The sequence below is a fragment of the Ascaphus truei genome, chromosome 3 (assembly GCF_040206685.1).
Source record: "Ascaphus truei isolate aAscTru1 chromosome 3, aAscTru1.hap1, whole genome shotgun sequence".
Taxonomy (NCBI): domain Eukaryota; kingdom Metazoa; phylum Chordata; class Amphibia; order Anura; family Ascaphidae; genus Ascaphus; species Ascaphus truei.
In genome coordinates this window covers 109,162,248-109,183,427 of record NC_134485.1, presented here as the reverse complement: position 1 = coordinate 109,183,427, position 21,180 = coordinate 109,162,248, and the positions used below count along the sequence as shown (strand labels likewise).

At 50.7% G+C, this 21,180-nt stretch overlaps 1 protein-coding gene across 1 annotated transcript in view; it reads right to left on the bottom strand.

Moving 5' to 3' along the window:
- SCARF1 (scavenger receptor class F member 1) overlaps window positions 1-21,180 on the bottom strand; it is a 74,031-nt gene that overhangs the window by 21,520 nt on the left and 31,331 nt on the right. The gene's annotated exons all lie outside the window — the stretch shown is intronic.

The window sequence follows — 21,180 nt, the reverse complement described above, 5'->3', positions numbered from 1 at the left end:
GAAGCATGAAGATAACGTCATCTATATGTTACGGATGGGGGAAATGGACAAATTAAGCTGTAGCCATGAGGGAGAACTCAAAATACATAACAATAAACCGCAAGCATAAGTCTAAATTGTTGCGGAGAAAGACAATATAAAAACACAAAAATTAAAAACAATAAACTGTACTAGCGGAGGTATTGAGGACAAAAGGTGCAAATCCTTACTAAGTAACAAAAGCATTAAGTCTAATAAAAGTAATATATAATAATTAAACAGATCTAAATTTAATCCATAGTGTAATGCTATTCTAGGAGAAGTTATAGTTAAGTAATAATCCCCGAAGAACAAGGCATGACTGGCCAATAATGCCCTGGCTGGAAGAGTTGAAGGCCCGAGTAAAAGCCGAGGGACTTTAACCCAGCCAGGGCATTATTGTCCAGTAATGCCCTGTTCTGAGGGGATTATTACTATTATAGGCTAAATGTAGACTTTTTCATAAATAATAGACACTTTTGTATAGTTATATAGATTTTTTTATTAAAATAAAATGGTAAATACATGAGACCACCTCTATATACGCTTACACTGCAGATATCTTTATCCACACACTGTGTGTCCCCTCTGTGTACACACACACACAACACACACCACAGCAGATCTACACACAATACAAACTGCTGCTACACACACACAACACACACAACACAGCACCTCTACACACACAGCACCTCTACACACACAGCAACTCTACACACACAAGCACACCACACACATACATACACACACTGGAGCTCTACACACACAACACAGCACCTCTACACTCACAATACAGCACCTCTACACTCACAACACAGCACCTCTAAACACAACACAACACAACACAGCACCTCTACACACAACACAGAACCTCTACACACAGAACCTCTACACACAACACAGCACCTCTACACACACAAACTGCTGCTACACACACAACACAACAGCACAGCACACACACACACCTGCTGCTACACTCATAAACACTGCTGCTGACACGTTGACACACTGACACACACACACACACACACAGAAACTACAGCCAGAAACAAATTGCAGACACTCACTTGCTTTGCAGACTCTCTCTCTCCCCCACCCATTCATCTGAATTTGCTCAGTTCACGGAGCAAGGGGGAGGAGTCAACCCATGGCTGAAACTTCTTAACCAATCCCCTGCCCTGTCTCAGAGCTGTTCCTACTTTTAGACCAATCCCCTGCCCTGTCTCAGCTGTTCTGAAAGCTGATTGGCTGGAAATAATCACATTGAAATCAACACTTTGCAAGCAGCTAAAATTCCGGGCATTACTGATTGGATAATGCCCGGAATTTTAACCAATCAGATGGCAGAAATTTCAATAATGCCCGGAATTTTACTGCTTTAGCCTATAATTAATGATAATAGCAAATGACAATTCAATAAAGCATTGTAAGGGTCTCAGATGTAATAATTGTATGTTTTAAAGCACTATTAACCCATAGGGTATAATAACCAATGCATTAATATGTCATATAATTGTAACGGGTGTTCGTGTCTGGTCTGACCCACCCAATCTCACATTGGCCCCTGTGGTCTATCCAGCCCAGTTACATGTTTGTGTATGATGGTGCACCTGTAGGCAACAGGACTCCTGAGTCTCCCGCTTGATGGTATTGCGGGATGTCAAGCAAGACAGGTATCTGAGGTAGTGGGTGACGAGTCCTACTTACATCATGTGCAGCGCCTCCACCTCATCGGGATCTATGCATATGCAGGTAGATGGTCCTGATGAGGAACTCCTTCGTGGTGGTGAGGGCCCCAGGAGAGTAATTGCAAACGCACACCAGGGGATTCTCTTTGCACAAGTCATCTTTATTGTACCAGAAGTGGGCGAGGTGCCCTTCGCAGTAAATCATCTCAGCCGCACATTCTCCGTGATTCTCTTCAAAAGGTACGCCCTCCCAATGGAGTGGGATTCCCTCTCCCCGTAGGGAGATCACCCCTGTGCCAGGTCCCTGGACACAGTTGGCCTTAGCTAACTTAAAGATTAGTTGGTACCACTAGTTACGACACTAGGGGCACCTTACACTTGTGACCTCAACCTTCCACTTCTACGCACGCACCCACTAACTTTAGGCAGTGTAGTGCCTTATATACCTCAGGAGGCAGGCACATCTCTGAGGTCACTAACAAGGGTCACAGAACATGTAGCCACTCCCATCCATGCATAGGGCACCTCACCAGGGTGTGAGGACAAACCTCCATAATTACTGCTGGCACTCCTGTAACTTACCAGGTTTTGCTGCCAACAGGAGAGATGACAGTAGGCATTGTTAGGCATGACTACATAATCATAACATAAACAAAGGACGTCACTGAAAAATCAGTGATAATCAATGAAGCAGAAGAGTCAAGAGACTCAGAATATGGGAGACATATATTCATTATATACTTAAAGGAAAAGAGAGATGATTAACCCAAGAAATGTTTTAATTCCCAATCAGTATTTATACCCCTGGGTGTCAATGACCCGAGGGTATAAATCCAATACATTTCTTTTTGATTGAGAATTGCTTCTCTGTTGCCCCCATCCCTAGCATGTTTTGGAATGTGCTCTAAGGCACTGAATGTAAAAGTGCTAATTGAGCCCTGGGTACACGTGGAAAAATGTTTAGATACTGGAAATCTGTCATCTTTTTTCTTTATTGATCTAAGATGTTCAGATATTCAAATTTTTAAAGGTCGAATGGTTCTACCTATATAGATACTTCCACATGCACAATTAAGCTTATAGATGACATAGTTTGTAGCACATGTCATGAAATATATTGGAAAGTCTTATGTTTGGACAAGGAACCATGATGCAGACATATCCAAAATATGTGTATAAAAAAGCGAAAACAATTGGCTATCATCTTTCTCCAAGTCTTTTTTCATCTCATAACATACAGCAGAAACAGAATCTCCCTAAAGATTTCCACAAATGTGGCAATTGCAATTATTGCAAATATGCAGCCCCACTCTCAAAGACTGAATGTAAATATACGGGACAAATACACAAAATAAAACATTTCATGACATGTGCTACAAACTATGTCATCTATAAACTTAATTGTGCATGTGGAAGTATCTATATAGGTAGAACCATCCGACCTTTAAAAAATAGAATATCTGAACATCTTAGATCAATAAAGAAAAAAAGATGACAGATTTCCAGTATCTAAACATTTTTCCACGTGTACCCAGGGCTCAATTAGCACTTTTACATTCTGTGCCTTAGAGCACATTCCAAAACATGCTAGGGGGGGCAACAGAGAAGCAATTCTCAATCAAAAAGAAATGGATTGGATTTATACCCTCGGGTCATTGACACCCGGGGGTATAAATACTGATTGGGAACTAAAACATTTCTTGGGTTAATCTTAAGGATATATTGAATATAAGTCTCCCTTATTCTGAGTCTCTTGACTCTTCTGCTTCATTGATTATCACTGATTTTTCAGTGACATCCTTTGTTTATGTTATGATTATATGACATATTAATGCATTGGTTATTATACCCTATGGGTTAATAGTGCTTTAAAACATACAATTATTACATCTGAAACCCTTACAATGCTTTATTGAATTGTCATTTGCTATTATCATTGACTATAACTTCTCCTAGAATAGCATTACACTATGGATTAAACTTAGATCTGTTTAATGATATATTACTTTTATTAGACTTAATGCTTTTGTTACTTAGTAAGGCTTTGCACCTTTTGTCATCAATACCTCCGCTAGTACAGTTTATTGTTTTTAATTTTTGTGTTTTATATATTGTCTTTCTCCGCAACAATTTAGACTTATGCTTGCGGTTTATTGTTATGTATTTTGAGTTCTCCCTCATGGCTACAGCTTAATTTGTCCGTTTCCCCCATCCGTAACATATAGATGACGTTATCTTCATGCTTCCATTCATTAAGCACCAGCCAATGAGTGCATTAGAATACCCCGACACGTCACTTCCGGTTGGGAGTAACAAGCCATAAGAGGGGAACCTCATACATATGCTGTATACTTTCTGACGAAGCGCCGTCTAAGGCGTGAAATGCTTAAGAGGAACTATTCTTACCTGTCTGTACCATGATGTCGCATATCCATTAAAGAGTTTTTAACAGACTTGCTGCAGTCCTGGATTAACCCCTTATGTGCGCGGCTGTGCTCCGCTTCTCTCTTCCCCGTTGGGATCACCTTCCCTGCTGGGATCAACCATCAATAAATAAATATAAACTTCATATAAAAAAAACAGACTTGCTAGTACATCTGGTCAGAACCAATAACTTATTACCTCTAAGCCAAGAGAAGCCAATTAAAACCATTACCAACCAACCTCTTGGTTTCTTAAATAAGCCGAATGAAACATAAACACCAAAATGTATTAATCCAAAGAAATATTTTATACATATTTCTGACAAGTGGGTTTGTATTTGTGGATAACCCCCAGCCCCCAATAACAGCCAAACCAACCACATACAACCCAGTGTAATTCCATTAGATCAGTGGTTCTCAACCTTTTTTATACTGTACATTCCCTGCTAGAAAATATTTGTTCAGCGAACCCCTAATTAATACATCTTATTGCCTACTCATCAGACTATTGTTAACAGAACTGTGTCACAGATCCCAGGCAGTATAGTGTCCTCAACTCATGGTGAGAACACTCAATAAGGCCCCAAAATGCCCGCCAGTGTTTGCAAAGCATAGGGGGTATAGCTGCCAATTACTGGGTTTTAGTATCCTATCCTTAGATCAGGTTATTGCCAACAACACAGGAACACTTTTCTGTTCGCGCCCGCCTTTTTGCTATCCCCCCCCACCCCCCCCCCGCTCACGCTCCCTCCTTACCTGCTCTCTGGCTTCGGCGGCGCCATATGATGTCACGATGTCATGTGATGTCACGTTGTGTAATGGCGATGCCGAAGAGCCGACTGAGAGCAGGTAAGAGAAGTTTCAGAGGCTTTCCTGGAACCAGGGTCACGTGTGATGTATGAATAGCTCCAGTTAGCTTAACTCATGCCTTCCCTCTTCCAAAGCACAACAAGTCCTTTTGTCTTTCTTAGTTTTATTGCAAAGTCAAGGAAACAAAGGGTTCTTGTAGATGGAGTAGTGTGGTAGAGAGTGCTTCTCTAGAAGTGCTGTGTTTCACCGGGTTAGGCGTGTGTAAAAACAGAAAGGCCTTGCTGGGGCTAATAGCATGATGGTACTCACTCAGAGTCCAGGGTGAAAAGGAACTAAGGGCTACAGGTATGTGTCACACAGAAAAGGTATGTGACTGAACTAACTGTCAGCAGGGACAGGGGGGGAAATAGAATAGCCCATTCTAAGAAAAGCTGAGGTTGATAAAGCAACTCACTAACTAGAGCTGTGGAAGGAAATAATGAAACAATGTAGCATTCACACATGCAGCTAGCTGCTGGGACAGAGAAAATTACAGGCAGCTGAACTAAGGAGACAGCAACAGTCTGTGAGCTGCAAAAGGGCACAGGAATAAGATAATCCTGTTCCAGGACAGAGGCCTCACGCCTCCCCCCGCATTTAATTTAAATGCCTTGGGGAAGAGCGCGGGGCCTCTGTAACCGCCGCGTCCCCCCTAGAAAATCCCACGCCCGCCCTGGGGAGCGCGCCCCACAGTTTGCACACCCATGGCTTAGCGCACACACACTTCCATTGCTTTTAAATGACCAACATAGTATGAGCAATTTACAGCTCTACTCATTAGCCCAATGTGTCTTTAATTAACAGCATGCTGTGGGAATCTTTTTACTCTCTCCTGTATGTCCCCCTAGCTTATTTTTGTTGTACTGTGATGCTAATGGGCACATTAACTACACATACATGGTGTATTATTTGTATTGGTTTGCGTCAGCCCTCACTTCCGTCTTTTATCAGTTATTTGTCATTTGATCGGTTTTATTTGACCCACAGAATGGAAAACGTTCTGCAGCGGAGATAAAAATATCTGTACCGGGCATGTGACAAATAGACAACAATCAAGGATGAACACTTGTGACACCAGGTCTATTCCAGAGACTTTTGTGGATGTTGCAAGTCATTCGCAAAGTTTCAGAATTAGAGGATCGTACGGTGTTAGTCAGTAGAATAAATAAAGGTATCACTTCTACCCTACTTTTTTTTTAAGGGCTAACTTGTGATTAATAAGAGGTTAATAAGCTTTTAGGACCACAAAGGTCCCTTCTTCAGGTGTGAGGTTTTTACTATCAGAAGCGAACCAACTCTACATTTTCTAAGATAGTGACATTTTGCCAATTTTTTTAATGACATAAAAATGATCTTTTGCTTTTTTGACATTGCTAGTGCTTTATTGCTAGTGCTTTGGTAAAGTCGCCTTACTGTAGGTCCCACTAATTGTACACTTTTGTCTTGCTATTGTAACCCCCACTCAATGAGGTTGCCAGATTGCGGTGAGAAGTTAATAGTGGGATAGGGTGTGCTTTGTCCCACCCAGTGTTACCATGGGCATACTGATGTCAGAAGGAATATAAAAGATAGGGGGAAGGGTCTTGAAGTCAGGTTCCGGAAGGACAAGAGGAGGGGAGCCTCAGGGAGCGTAGATAGGGATGTTAATAAAGTAATAGCACAGACCAGGCCCCCCTGCTTTATTATGTTGTGGATAGGGACAGTGCCCCTCTAAGTTAAGATCCCAGAAGGCCAATGGAGTCCAAAATATCTAAAAGATAGGAATACGGCATGCCACAGAGTGCCTCAGGAAAGAGAGGTCCAGGGTGTCGGCGGATCGTCTCTAACCGCGGATCCGCATTAATATTCCTCCCAGTCTGTGTGGAAGTGGAAGTTCCCAAACAGGCCAAAGGAATTGTGGTCACTTGCAAAGGACCAACCAGGATTCCCATATTGGACTAGTCTAACCAGGGTAATATCGATTATGATCCTGAAGCAACAAAGGGGGGCTAGGTCCCACACAAGTAAAGCAACTGAAGTCAACACCTCTCCCTTTGGGTGATAAGAGTGACTACTAATGGAAGCACTGCATTTATGTACGTCTGTTATAAAACCAGTACAACGTTGTCAATATGTGAATGAGCGGTCCCTGTGCTTGGGGAAACGAATAAATGACTATTGTACTACAAAGGTGTGAGGATAAGACGCAGTCTCCGTCCCCGTTAAGATCCAGTCACCTGATTGGGTCTTGCTACTTTCCTGCCTGCAGGAGTAATCCTGCGTCTGATTCACCGGTCCTGCTATTTAGGCTCAGCCTCTTCACCAGGAAGTTGGCTGAGCATAAAGCTTGTGACATTTGCTGGTCGCAAGCACCCTGCCTTGTGTCACTGTGCCTTGCCTCGTTTACCTTGAATTTTGCTGCTGTCTCCAATCCTTGACCTAGGCTTCCCTACGACTACCCTGCTCTCTCCAATCCTCGACCTTGGCTGCCCTACGACTACCCTGCTCTCTCCAATCCTCGACCTTGGCTGCCCTACGACTACCCTGCTCTCTCCAATCCTTGACCTAGGCTTCCCTACGACTACCCTGCTCTCTCCAATCCTTGGCCTAGACTTCCCTACGACTACCCTGCTCTCTCCAATCCTTGGCCTAGGCTTCCCTACGACTACCCAGCTCTCTCCAGTCCTCGACCTTGGCTTCCCTACGACTACCCAGCTCTCTCCAATCCTTGACCACAGCTTCCCTACGACTACCCAGCTCTCTCCAATCCTTGACCATGGCTTCCCTACGACTACCCAGCTCTCTCCAATCCTTGACCTAGGCTTCCCTACGACAACCCTGCTCTCTCCAATCCTCGACCTTGGCTTCCCTACGACTACCCTGCTCTCTCCAATCCTTGGCCTAGGCTTCCCTACGACTACCCAGCTCTCTCCAATCCTCGACCTTGGCTGCCCTACGACTACCCTGCTCTCTCCAATCCTTGGCCTAGGCTTCCCTACGACTACCCTGCTCTCTCCAATCCTTGACGTAGGCTTCCCTACGACTACCCTGCTCTCTCCAATCCTTGACCTAGGCTTCCCTACGACTACCCTGCTCTCTCCAATCCTTGACCTAGGCTTCCCTACGACTACCCTGCTCTCTCCAATCCTTGACCTAGGCTCCCTACGACTACCCTGCTCTCTCCAATCCTCGACCTTGGCTTCCCTACGACTACCCAGCTCTCTCCAATCCTTGACCACGGTATCCCTACGACTACCCAGCTCTCTCCAATCCTTGACCACGGCTTGTCTTGAACAATTATACATTCTCTTACCCTGACCCAGCTATCCACGAATACGAACTTGCACACTGGACGCGACCTCGCGTCTCTAGATCGGTGTTTCCTAATCTCGACCTTTGCCTCGCGATCCTGTCCGGTTTGGGGTGAGCATCCATTCCAAAACGTTCCTGGCGCTCATTATTTCCCCTCCATGCTACATATCTCATCGCCCAGCCGCCTGCATCCAGCACCCTGAGTCGAGGTAACCCATATTGAGTAGTGAAATACCGATGTAATCTGCCTTGAAGCCGGGCAGGGAGGGTTAAGCTATCAAGAAAATAAGAGTAATTTGATTGAATTTCATAAAAATTGCCACTTTTTTTGTGTAAGGGGCAAGAGAGAGGGGGAGAGTATAAGGGGGTGAGAGAGAGGGAGAGTGTAAAGGGGCGAGAGTGTAAAGGGAGAAGAGAGGGGAGAAGAGCGAGGGGGAGAGTGTAAGGGGAGAACAGAGTGGGGGAGAGTGTAAGGGGGCATGATAGAGTGTAAAGGAAGAAGAGAGGGGGCGAGTGTAAGGGGAGAAGAGAGAAGGGGAGAAAAAAGAGAGGGATTGTAAGGGGGAAGGGATAGAGAGTGAGGGAGAGAGCGTAAGGGGGAGAGAGTGAGGGCGAGAGCGAGTTGGAGAGCATAAGGGGAGAAAAGGGAGAATAAGAGGGCAAGAGAGAGGGGAGAGTGTAAGAGGCCAAGAGAGAGGGGAGAGTGTAAGAGGGGCAAGAAAAAGGGGGGGAAGAGTTTAATGGAGAGAAAGTGTAAGTGAAGAAGAGAGGGAGAGAGTAAGGAGAGAAGATAGAAGGGGAGAGTGTAAGGGGAGGAGAGGGTACAGTGTGAGGGGAGGGAAAAGAAAGGGACAAACAGGGGAGAGATTGATGAACAGGGGGGTGGGAGAGATGGATGGGGTATGGGGTAGGGTTGGGGCTCCCCAGAATTTCACAATCTAATTCTAGGGTTCCTTGACCAAAAAAAGGTTAAAAACCATTGCCCTAAAGTGTAGCTTATTTATCTTATACGTAAATCCACCACTAATTGCTGGGAATAAGACCAAGTAAGTAAACAAGGAGAGGCCTCCAGGTTAAAGTTGTTGCAAAGATTGCTTTTGTATTCAAATCATATCAGGAGCAGGTACACTACACAGTAGTAACGTTTCGGGGGCGCAGACCCTTTCCGAGCCCACCCAGAAGCAATTTTTGCAACAACGTTTACCTTTGTGCCTTTCCTTATTTACTATTTTACATGGCACCCGGAACTGGAAAACTGAGCCTCCGATCAGGAGTAACCATATTGGTTCCCTTATAACCCGGTTACTGGGAATATGATGTGCTTGGAATATTATGATATACAAGTCTCTGACTGCTGCAGTAGATATGATTTTTTTTCTTTTAAGGCTACAACAGGACTATAATGTCATGCACCATGGTTTATTAAAAAGGCTAGACTCGCTTCACAGAGACATTTTGCAGACACAGTCCCTGCCCCGTGGAGCTTACAATCTATGTTTTTTTGGTGCCTGAGGCACAGGGAGATAAAGTGACTTTCCCAAGGTTACATGGCGCCAACAACGGGACTTGAACCAGGCTCCCGTACTCCAAACTCAGTGCCAGTCAGTGTCTTTACTCACTGAGCCACTCCTTAAAAAGAAAAAAAATGCTTCCAAAAAAAACCTCTCCCTCTCTCTCTCTCTCTCAATCTCTCCCTCTCTCTCTCTCTCTCTCTCAATCTCTCCCTCTCTCTCAATCTCTCAATCTCTCCCTCTCTCTCTCTCTCAATCTCTCTCCCTCTCCCTCTCCCTCTCCCTCTCCCGTCCATATGCACATACATGCACACAAAAGGATCAGTGACAAACAATGAAAAACAAATTATATGTAACGGGTATTCCACCCCACCCAATCTCATATATAGTGTGGGTGAGTAGAACATGCGGTGTTACCGGTGTGTTGCGTATACCTGCAGGCTCACAGGAGGTCTGAGCCTCCGCTAATGAGAGCCTGGGGTGAATCCTCTGGAACGGATCTTCTTTTACAGCGCCTCCACCTATGTAGGATTCTATGGACGTGTAGAATGACCCTACATAGGAACCCAATTAGAAACCACACACAGTCAGTGATTATATAATAACTAAGGAATTTACTTATGAACATAGAACATATCATCGCATTTACATAACCTGTGTCCCTCTCACGAGGAGACACTACCCGTGACGTCTCGCAGGACGTTTCCCCAACACTAGGTGATCCCAACCAGTGTCCAGTGAAACCCCCACACCCAATGTCCCGTACTCCTACGGAGATAGTCAATGGGTGACTGCGCAGTCACTAAAACCTCTAGGCCTGTTGGTGCACATGTGTTGGTATAATACCTGCCGAGCACTCCGGTGCTCGGGTCAGCAACAAGCTTCTCAAAGGATCAGTCGAGCGATGCCTCCTTCTGATCCTCCACTGCACTCCTTGTACGTGGACCGCTCGAGCGGTCCCACTCCGGAACAGTCTCTGTGGACCCCAACGTGGGTCCAACCGCTTCACGGGAACAACGAGACTCCTCTGTGTCCCTACCTACATAAGGGGCACGTGCTGCACTATAGGCCGTCCCTATAATTGCAGCAACCTATGGTGGCTTTGGGATACTCCTATGGGCCTAAGGGGTCAGGACCTGTCCCACTGCCCTAACTACCCACATCCCTAAGCCTCACTACTCTAACAGCCAACGTGCTGCTAACCACGGTGCCTGCCTGTCAGACCTCACAGCACTGCCCGCTGTGACTCTGACAAGGCAGCACTCCAAACTAGGGGCCGCGTCCCTATCTAGGACCTCCCTAAGCAGTTACCCACCCAACTAGAGGGGAGTTGGGGCCTACCTGGAGTGTAGGTACCTATATGGGGCAGAAGCTGCACTCGCTCCCCGCACCCTTCCTTCCCTACAGCTCCCTGACTCCAACGGTCTTAACTGCAGACTTCCTTTTCCCAGCTCCCACTAATGTAAGTGGCAGGGTCCCTAACCTGAGGGCTGCCCCTGGCAACACTCACCTTACTGGGGAGCTGAGCTATCTCTGACCAAGGGGGTGCTGGCCTAATACAGGGGAGTCCCTCTCTCCTGCACCCTACCTCCTTCCCTTGTCTGCCTCCTTGCTCTGCTTCTTCCTGACTGACACGTAGCTCCAGCCCGCCAAATGTATCTATCTCCCTCCAGGGCAGTCCTACAGCCCTATTGGCTCCTATCAGGCACCTGGTGCCTGCCTCGCTATGCCCCATGGGAGTTGTAGTCCCATGGAGCCTAACAGCACATAGGGACCGCGTGCGCGCCTTTCCTATGCCTGCACTAGCTCCTAATGGCCGCCACAACATCCCCCTATCTATCCCTACTCTCGCGCGACTCTCCTGCGCTTTCCCTGCCCTCACGCAACTGCTCCATGGCGCTAGAGTTCTCCCTGCGCATGCGCAAGCTATCTGGGCCGCCGGGGGCCTACTGCGCATGCGCGAACTGAAGCGCAATGGCGGCGCCCTATCCGCCCGGCTCCGGGAGCGCCGGGAGCCCTGAGATGCGCGTGCGGCCTTGGCAACCGGCCGCACGCATCCCCGGCAACCCCCGAACCGGGACCTGACCGCCCTCTCCCCTGCCACTGCCGAACGGAGCTGCCATTGGACGCGGCGGCCCCCGCGATCGGCAGTCAGGTGAGGGGGGTGCGGTAGCGCTGGGGAGACCTGGCTACACTCTCCCCCTGGTGAAACACCCAACGCCCTCGCTTGGGGAACGACATAGCATGGTACAATCTCACATACGGAATATTTTCGCGGCATAACCCGTACACATAACATATCGATTTTGCACATCAGGTTACATGATACATCACCCCCAGTAACCGAGACCAGCTGAGACCATTGATGGGATGCCCCGAACTGAACACGTGGGGGTACCTCACTTTTGCGTCCGTGAGCCTCCCCCAGAAAATTTTTCTGAAGAGCACACTCTAAAGCGACAGTTACTGGCTCTTCGCTACTTCCTCCCCCTGGTGGAAGGAGTAGCACAGTGTCTCTGAAGCAGACCTTTACCCGGTCATCCGCGGCAGGGATGCAGGAGGCCAGGACCTTTCCCGCGGTCCACTACCTGAGGAATGGGGCGCTCCTTTTTGGGCTTAAAGGAGGCAGCTTTCCCTGAATCTCTCTCCACACAGTCTTTGTCCCCATAAGTTTGTGAGGCTTCCACTGAGAAGCGAGCACTTGACAATGTCTCGGTTTCACCTGGCAGGGGGGAAAAAGTAGACACCTTACCCCTGCGGTGACTCACGGTGGCCAACAGGTCCTCGGGGACGCTGTCAGTTCCCACCTTGGTGGTATCGGGACCTGTCCCCAACTCTTCTGGGACAGTCCACTCACTGATTCGAACTTCGGGAGCGTTGGATCCCAGTCCTGGGACCACTTGTGTCGGAGCACACGGGCTCACACTCCGCTCAGGAACCGTAGCTTTGGCCTTCTTCACGGCCACCTCCATCGGAGTCTGTGGGGAACAAGGGGGTTCCTTACCACTCGGCTGGCTGACGATAGGCTTTCCTTCTTCTGGAAGGATCGGCGGTAGACACTGGTCCACTCTCTTCCCTGGACAGCTACCTTCTAATGAGGACACCTCCGCCAGGACGCGATGAAGAGGGGAGCCCTTCGCCCGGGCGACCAGACTTAAGGAGCCATCGTGCTCCGCGGTCACCTGGAGGCTCACCCCCGACACCCCTGGGGCAGTCGACTCACCCTTGTCGTCTGTAGGTACTGGTCCCAAGCCTAGGACCGATGGTACCTCTGTAGTAGGTCGGACTGACCATCGTAGGGCACACGGGCCCACAGCAGGGTCCGCAACATCGGGATACTCCTCTTCCAGGGTACACGGATCCACAGCAGACTCTGTATCCTCATGCATCATCTCATCCTCATGCCTCATCTCATCCTCAGAGATCAGAGTGTCTATCACAGCGTCCACGTATGGTTGAAGATAACCGTGCTTGCTCCCCCTGGTGGAATCTAAAGGAAGGGTACTTTTTACAAGGGATTGGTTTTCGCTCTGCACTGAGTCACTCACATCACAGGGGAGGGGCTCTGATTTTCGCGCCAAACCTGGACAAAATGTTGCGACATCTTTCTGTGCAGGCTTGCAGTCAGCAGCACGTGCGCTCTCCTGATTTGGCGGGAGACGCCATTTTGCTGGGTCGGCATAGACTAGGGGGTACCCTTCTGAGGGGCCCCCGGGCATGAACAGTGCGGACGGTGCCTCTGCCAGGCATATATCCTCAGTGTGAGTTACAACAAAAAGTATGGTTTTCCATGTGGACGTGGGATCTTGTTCCTCCTCTAAGACACATGCCCACGGCCACCCAGGAATTTTACACATACCCTCCCGGACCTTCATTGCGGGTATACTATCGGGTATGCCTCCTACCGCCACTACCTGGCCAGGCTCCATATACTGCCTCAACGCCCAGGCAAGGACCTCGTCTCCGGACTTCGCAAACATGGCGACAAAAATAGGGACGGGACAATTTAGAAAAATAGACAGGGCACCCCAGGTGGTCTCTCAGCAGCGCCTCCAAATGTAACGGGTATTCCACCCCACCCAATCTCATATATAGTGTGGGTGAGTAGAACATGCGGTGTTACCGGTGTGGTGCGTATACCTGCAGGCTCACAGGAGGTCTGAGCCTCCGCTAATGAGAGCCTGGGGTGAATCCTCTGGAACGGATCTTCTTTTACAGCGCCTCCACCTATGTAGGATTCTATGGACGTGTAGAATGACCCTACATAGGAACCCAATTAGAAACCACACACACAGTCAGTGATTATATAATAACTAAGGAATTTACTTATGAACATAGAACATATCATCGCATTTACATAACCTGTGTCCCTCTCACGAGGAGACACTACCCGTGACGTCTCGCAGGACGTTTCCCCAACACTAGGTGATCCCACCCAGTGTCCAGTGAAACCCCCACACCCAATGTCCCGTACTCCTACGGAGATAGTCAATGGGTGACTGCGCAGTCACTAAAACCTCTAGGCCTGTTGGTGCACATGTGTTGGTATAATACCTGCCGAGCATTCCGGTGCTCGGGTCAGCAACAAGCTTCTCAAAGGATCAGTCGAGCGATGCCTCCTTCTGATCCTTCTGATCCTCCACTGCACTCCTTGTACGTGGACCGCTCGAGCGGTCCCACTCCGGAACAGTCTCTGTGGACCCCAACGTGGGTCCAACCGCTTCACGGGAAAAACGAGACTTCTCTGTGTCCCTACCTACATAAGGGGCACGTGCTGCACTATAGGCCGTCCCTATAATTACAGCAACCTATGGTGGCTTTGGGATACTCCTATGGGCCTAAGGGGTCAGGACCTGTCCCACTCCCCTAACTACCCACATCCCTAAGCCTCACTACTCTAACAGCCAACGTGCTGCTAACCACGGTGCCTGCCTGTCAGACCTCACAGCACTGCCGCCGGGGGCCTACTGCGCATGCGCGAACTGAAGCGCAATGGCGGCGCCCTATCCGCCCGGCTCCGGGAGCGCCGGGAGCCCTGAGATGCGCGTGCGGCCTTGGCAACCGGCCGCACGCGTCCCCGGCAACCCCCGAGCCGGGACCTGACCGCCCTCTCCCCTGCCACTGCCGAACGGAGCCGCCATTGGACGCGGCGGCCCCCGCGATCGGCAGTCAGGTGAGGGGGGTGCGGTAGCGCTGGGGAGACCTGGCTACATATATATATGTAGCCTGGAGCTCCCGTGGCTCCTGGAGACCCCCCTCCCCTTGTGCAGCGCGGTCACGGGTGCCGACGGGCCCGACGGCTACTTCCAAGGCTGGGGGCTGGAGCAGGGAGCAGCGCGGCTTACCCCGCATGCGGCCGGTTGCCAGGGACGCGATCAGGCCGTTGCTAAGGCCGCGATCGCGTATCTAAGGTCCCGGCAGCTGGCGGATAGGGCGCCGCCATTGCCCCTTAGGTTGCGCATGCGCAGGGGTTGCGCATGCGCAGTACAGCCGCCAGAGTCAGGATGGAGTTGCGCGAGGGCTAGGTTAGGCAGGGAGATGTTGAGGCAGCCCCATAAAGCTTGCGCAGGTGCAGGAGAGGGAGGAGAAAGCCCGCGAACCCCTAGCCTACCAGGGAAGGCTCTGAGCAGGGACTACGAGTCCCATGAGCCTCTGTATGCCCCATGTGACACCAGGGAGCCAATAGGGCTGAAGATCCACAGGCAGGCAAAGAGATACATTTGGCGGGCTTGGAGCACGCAGAGCAGTCAGAGACCGGAGCAGCCCAGGGAAGGAGGTAGGGTACAGGAGTCGGGGACTCCCTGTACTAGGCCAGCACCCCCAGGGCCCGAGATAGCTCAGCTCCCCAGTAAGGTGAGTGTTGCCAGGGACAGCCCTCAGGTTAGGGACCCTGCCACTTACATTAGTGGGAGCTGGGAAAGGAAGGTTACAGAGAGTTGGAGTCAGGGAGCTGTGAGGGAAGGAAGGGTGCGGGGAGCGAGTGCAGCTCCTGCCCCATATAGGTACCTACACCCCAGGTAGGCCCCAACTCCCCACTAGTCTAGTGGGTAAATGCTTAGGGAGGCCCAAGATAGGGACGCTGCCCTTAGTGTTAGAGTGCTGCCTTGTCAGAGTCACGGCTGTTAGTGCTGTGAGGTCTGACAGGCAGGCACCTTGTTGCGCAGCACGTTGGCTGCAGCATCCAGTGAGCTACAGCTTGCTGCTGTAGGCGCTGGGACTCGTTAGGTCTTAGTAAGTACAGTCAAGGCTGGGAAGAGTTAGGGGAGTGGGGCAGGTTATTAACCCCGGTAGGCCTCTAGGAGTTTTCCCCAAAGCCACTTTAGGTTGCTGTACTACAGGGACAGGCCCTAGGTTAGGGTTCCTGTCACGTTAGAGCTAAGTGTTAGTTAGGGACTAAGCGGACGCTGCGGTTCCTGTGAAGCGGTTCGGACCCACATTGGGGTCCACAGAGACTATTCCAGAGTGAGACCGCCCTGGCGGTCCGCGTACAAAGGAGTCCGGTGTAGGATCAGACGGAACCTTCAAACGACGGATCCTTTGTGAAGCCAGTTGGAGATCCGAGCACGGGAGTGCTCGGCAGGTACTATCTACTACACAAGTGCACCAACGGGCCCTTAGTTTAATAGTGACTGCGCAGTCACCCATTGACTCTGTCTGCAAGAGTGCGGGACATTGGGTGGGGTTCTTTGGACACGGGGTGGGATCACCTGGTGTTGGGGAAGCGTCCTGCTGGACGTCGCAGTTAGTGTCTCCTCGTGAGAGGGACACCGGTTATGTGATACCTGTCATGATGTGTTATATTCTGTTCTAACCTAAGTAAATAGTATTAGTTATTATATATCTGTGTATGAGTATTGATTGTTGTGATTGTCCTGCGAGGAACCACTCCCCCTCTGGTGGGAGCCATCGCAGGTGGAGGCGCTGAATTGAGTAAGTGGTTACCCCTAGTATAATTGCCCCAGGTTCCCCGTGGTGGAAGCTCAGCCCTCCTGCGAGCCAACAGGTAATGCACCACACCTATGGTAACATTGTATGTTCCTACACCTCCACAGTATAATCTGCGATTGGGGGTGGGAATACCCGTTACATTTGGAGGCGCTGCTGAGAGAGACCTGGGGTGCCCTGTTTTCATTTTTTCCAAATTGGCCAAATTAGATTCTTCACCATGTTTGGGCCTGCAAGCCATGAGGCCCACGAACGAACCAAGAGGACAGAAGTATCCCTGCGACATGTGCTAGTAGTAGGGGATGTTCCCAGTAGTGCCGTGAAGTTGCGGGAAATTTGTGAGGCCCTAGGGAGACTCCTGGGCATAGACCAAGGGTGGAAGAGGATAGAGCACCGGTACGACCCCACTGACCAGTGTTGTAGACTATGGCTAGTAACGGATCAGGAAATATGCCTGGAAAATATCCCTCTGACCTTGCATTTCCCAGAGGCCCCACCAGAAGGCTACCCTCTTGCATACTCAGAGAGCCTTAGTGAGATTACCAGAACTGTGATCAAAATGGAGGCTCCCTCATCAAGGGAGTCACACCTAAAAATGGCGTCTCCCGCCAAAGCAGGAGAGCACATGTGCTGCTGACTGCAAGCCTGCACTCAATTGTGTCGCAGAAATCCATCCGGGACTGGCGGGAAAGCCAGAGCTCCGCCCCCGCAAAGTGAGTGACTCAGTGCAGAGCCAGAGCCAATCAGTGATAGAGCGGGCCCCTCCTTTACATTCCACCAGGGGGAGCAAGCAAAGTGAACAGCCATCAGCAACTGCTGTTCCCATTGAAAACAGTACAGAATGCAGAGAAATACACCCTCATTTATATGGAGCATGGCGGTCTAATGGAGGGAAAATATCCTTTCTGGTGTGCCCGTGCCTACAAAAGGACTTGAATCTATCTGGTGGTATGGACTTTAACCATTTTAGGCTACCAATAGAATATCGGGTGGCCGTGGTGGAGGACGAGGGGTGTATAAGATGTGTTTGTAATCAGTGTGACTTCCCAGGTGGCAAACAGACCTGGGGCCCCAAGTGTGTCGGCTGCGGGGCACAGTTTCTAAAGCCTGTGCTGCTACAGTCTACAGTCCCAGATCCCAAGCAGGAATCTCAGATGGCAGAACCCAGAGATGAAGATGCTGTTACTTGCTCTACCTCAACCACGGAGGTGGAGGAGCTGACAGACAAGGCTGCCCTAGTCCCCCGTTGCAACCAAGAGGGAAGGACTGAGGCCCAGCCAGCTACGGAAAAGGACGAACCATCGGTGGCGATGCGCCTACCGGCGAACCACCCCAGCGATGATACAGAGGAATCACAGGGTAAGGTGTCTATACCCCCACCTTCTTTCAGTGAAATCTCCGGACACACTATCTCGGCGGATGCAGAGCCTGCTGTGGGCCCGTGTGCCCTAGAGGAAGTGTATCCCGATATTGCGGACCCTGCTGTGGGCCCGTGTGCCCTACAATGGCCTGTCCGGCGTATTCCGATGGTACCATCGGTCCCAGGCGTGGGACCAGTACCGGTTAGCGACGACAAGGGTGAGTTGACTGCCCCAGGGGTGTTGGGGGTGAGCCTCCAGGTGACCGCGGAGCACGATGGCTCCTTAAGTCTGGTCACCTGGGCGAAGGGTTCCCCTCTGCATCGCGTCCTGGCGGAGGTGTCCCCCCTAGGAGAAAGCTGTCCCGCCGTGCGAGTGGACCAGTATCTACCGCCTACCGTTCAGTTGAAGAGAACAGTCAGCTCTGTCGTGGTGTCAGGTGAAGCACAGAAGATACCTGACAGTGTTCCAGAAGAAGAGAAAACCATCGCAAGCCAGCAGAGTGGTAAGGAACCCCCTTGCTCCCCACAGGCTCCGATGGAGGTGGCCATGAAGAAGGCCAGAGTTACGGCTCCTGAGCGGAGTATGAGTCCGTGCGCTCCAGCCCAAATGGTCCCAGGACTGGGATCCAACACTCCCGAGTTTCAAGCCAGTGAGTGGACTGTCCCAGAAGTGTTGTGGACAGGTCCCAAGACAGCTGAGGTGGGAACTGACAGCGTCCCCGAGGACGTGTTGGCCACCGGGAATCACCGCAGTGGTAAGGTATCTACCCTTTACCCCCTGCCAGGTGAAACAGAGACTTTTAGGAAAGAGACATTGTCCATTGCTCGCTTCCCAGTGGAAGCCTCGCCATTATGTAGGGACAAGGACTGTGTAGAGAAGGATTTAGTGAAAATGTTCTCCTTGGAGCCCAAAAAGGAACGCTCCATTCACCATGTAGTGGACCGTGGGAAAGGTCCTGGCCTCCTGGTCTACCGCATCCATGCCGCGGATGACCGGGTAAAGGCCTGCGTAAGAGACATGGTGCTACTCCTTCCACCAGGGGGAGGAAGTAGCGAAGAACCAGTGACTGTTGCCCTCCGGTGTGCTCTTCAGGAAATTTTTCTGGGGGAGGCTCACGGACGCAAAAGTGAGGTACCCCCACATGATCAGTCAGGGGCACCCCACAAATGGTCTCAGCTAGCCTCGGGTAGTATTGTGATGTGTTGTATATTCTCTGTACTGCATTTCTATTATGTAATGTTTGTGCATGATTACATCTGCTATCCAAGCGAGGACGTTGGAGTTCCACCAGGGGGAGAGTGTAGCCTGGAGCTCCCGTGGCTCCTGGAGACCCCCCTCCCCTTGTGCAGCGCGGTCACGGGTGCCGACGGGCCCGACGGCTGCTTCCAAGGGTGGGGGCTGGAGCAGGGAGCAGCGCGGCTTACCCCACATGCGGCCGGTTGCCGGGGACGCGATCGGGCCGTTGCTAAGGCCGCGATCGCGTCTCTAAGGTCCCAGCGGCTGGCGGATAGGGCGCCGCCATTGCCCCTTAGGTTGCGCATGCGCAGGGGTTGCGCATGCGCAGTACAGCCGCCAGAGTCAGGATGGAGTTGCGCGAGGGCTAGGTTAGGCAGGGAGATGTTGAGGCAGCCCCATAAAGCTTGCGCAGGTGCAGGAGAGGGAGGAGAAAGCCCGCGAACCCCTAGCCTACCAGGGAAGGCTCTGAGCAGGGACTACGAGTCCCATGAGCCTCTGTATGCCCCATGTGACACCAGGGAGCCAATAGGGCTGAAGATCCACAGGCAGGCAAAGAGATACATTTGGCGGGCTTGGAGCACGCAGAGCAGTCAGAGACCGGAGCAGCCCAGGGAAGGAGGTAGGGTACAGGAGTCGGGGACTCGCTGTACTAGGCCAGCACCCCCAGGGCCCGAGATAGCTCAGCTCCCCAGTAAGGTGAGTGTTGCCAGGGACAGCCCTCAGGTTAGGGACCCTGCCACTTACATTAGTGGGAGCTGGGAAAGGAAGGTTACAGAGAGTTGGAGTCAGGGAGCTGTGAGGGAAGGAAGGGTGCGGGGAGCGAGTGCAGCTCCTGCCCCATATAGGTACCTACACCCCAGGTAGGCCCCAACTCCCCACTAGTCTAGTGGGTAAATGCTTAGGGAGGCCCAAGATAGGGACGCTGCCCTTAGTGTTAGAGTGCTGCCTTGTCAGAGTCACGGCTGTTAGTGCTGTGAGGTCTGACAGGCAGGCACCTTGTTGCGCAGCACGTTGGCTGCAGCATCCAGTGAGCTACAGCTTGCTGCTGTAGGCGCTGGGACTCGTTAGGTCTTAGTAAGTACAGTCAAGGCTGGGAAGAGTTAGGGGAGTGGGGCAGGTTATTAACCCCGGTAGGCCTCTAGGAGTTTTCCCCAAAGCCACTTTAGGTTGCTGTACTGCAGGGACAGGCCCTAGATTAGGGTTCCTGTCACGTTAGAGCCAAGTGTTAGTTAGGGACTCAGCGGACGCTGCGGTTCCTGTGAAGCGGTTCGGACCCACATTGGGGTCCACAGAGACTATTCCAGAGTGAGACCGCCCTGGCGGTCCGCGTACAAAGGAGTCCGGTGTAGGATCAGACGGAACCTTCACACGATGGATCCTTTGTGAAGCCAGTTGGAGATCCGAGCACGGGAGTGCTCGGCAGGTACTATCTACTACACAAGTGCACCAACGGGCCCTTAGTTTAATAGTGACTGCGCAGTCACCCATTGACTCTGTCTGCAAGAGTGCGGGACATTGGGTGGGGTTCTTTGGACACGGGGTGGGATCACCTGGTGTTGGGGAAGCGTCCTGCTGGACGTCGCAGTTAGTGTCTCCTCGTGAGAGGGACACCGGTTATGTGATACCTGTCATGATGTGTTATATTCTGTTCTAACCTAAGTAAATAGTATTAGTTATTATATATCTGTGTATGAGTATTGATTGTTGTGATTGTCCTGCGAGGAACCACTCCCCCTCTGGTGGGAGCCATTGCAGGTGGAGGCGCTGAATTGAGTAAGTGGTTACCCCTAGTATAATTGCCCCAGGTTCCCCGTGGCGGAAGCTCAGCCCTCCTGCGAGCCAACAGGTAATGCAC